This window comes from Gekko japonicus, unplaced genomic scaffold, assembly GCF_001447785.1.
Source record: "Gekko japonicus isolate JY-2015 unplaced genomic scaffold, Gekko_japonicus_V1.1 scaffold1863, whole genome shotgun sequence".
Classification (NCBI taxonomy): Eukaryota; Metazoa; Chordata; class Lepidosauria; order Squamata; family Gekkonidae; genus Gekko; species Gekko japonicus.
The window spans coordinates 112299-113890 of NW_015165301.1; positions in this window are offsets into that span (position 1 = coordinate 112299).

Genomic DNA, 1592 nt, shown 5'->3' on the forward strand with positions numbered 1-1592 from the left:
ATCTGGGAATCGTTGCCTGCCCGTCCCTGTTCCGTCCCAAACGCTGATACCGCGCAGCAAAAAAGCACCACCTACCTAGGTGGTTGCATCCCTTGGAGCGCCTCAAGCGGGGCCGTGGGATCGGCCGGCGTGTCCTTGCGCCGCCGCATCTCGGCCCCCAGCCGTACTGCGCATGCTCGAGCATGCGCAGTTCGGCAGCCTCCCCCTCCCATCGGACTCTTGCTCCCCGGCATCTGATCGTGCCGGGGAGCGATGCGCCGCGGCTGAGGGGATCCGTGGGTTCCCGCCGTGGCATCTCAAGTTTGGTGCGGCTCTGCTTAGCCGCGTTTCAGCCTTCCCGTGTGGCAGGGACCAGCGGCAGGCAATGGCAACCCACCTCTCTGCATCTCTTGCCTTGGTGCCGGGGTTGCCATGAGCCAGATGCAACTCATCGACATACGATTGACACACATGAAGCTGCCATATACTGAACCAGACCCTTGGTCTGCCAAGGTCAGGGCTGTCTACTCAGACTGGCATCGACTTTCCAGGGTCTCCGGCAGAGGTCTTTTGCATCACCTAGGCCCCGGTCACACGGGCCAGATGACGCGGGGGGGGGGAGGCGTGGCTGTTCACCCCAGAGCAAAATAAAGCGCGGTAGCCCGATCACATGGTCCCCTGAGTCTCCGTGCTTAGGCTGTTAGCTGGCGATCACATGGTGATGCTGCGGCGTGGCAAAGAAGCGGCGTGGCGTGATCACACCGGCGTTTCGCGTTTGTGCACATGCGCAGTTCCGCGGAGCAGCACTGCTTTCAGTTTCGTGTTTGTGCGCATGCGCTTACGAAAAACATCCGGTTTGTGACGGGACGTGGATGGGCGCCGGATGCCACGGGATACTAGCGCTCCCGCGATCAGATGCCCGCCTGTGCCGCGTGTTTTCTGGATACTAGTGCACTTTCCTTGGTACTTTTTAACTCCGCATCTTTGGCGGGATGCCATGGGTTGGCCACGGGTGCGCTACGCTTCCCAGACGTTGTGGTGTGATCGCACCCTGAAAATCTGCCCAACGTTCGTGCCTTTCGCATGGCAAATTCTCCGTGTGACCGGGGCCCCAGAGGGGTTTATAATCCCTTTCTCTTCCGTTCCCCACAACAGACACCCTGTAAGGTTGGTGGGGCTGAGAGAGCTCTTTTGAGAACTGCTCTTGAGAGAACAGCTATGAGAGAGCTTGTGACTGACCCGAGGCCACCCAGCTGGCTGCATGTGCAGGAGAATATAACATGTAGACTATGGGGTACAGCAAATAGAGTATAGTAAATACAAAATAAATTGCTGAAAAAGTTCACAAAAATATAAAGATGTAATACATTTCAAATATCAAAGATGTAATTTAATATTTGTTTTCCAGCAGGTGCTAGCAGGTATACAGCACAGGAACAAGGACGAACACTTCTCGAGTCTATCTGCGTTCGTTTCGAGTGATCTTTCTCAATCTCAGTCTTCAATATTCAATGAACTTCTGCAATTCAATGCACCACAAGGGTATCCAAAACATTCAAAATGGCTCACACAGCTCCTACACACTGATTCTTTTACATGGACAAGTCAGTCTC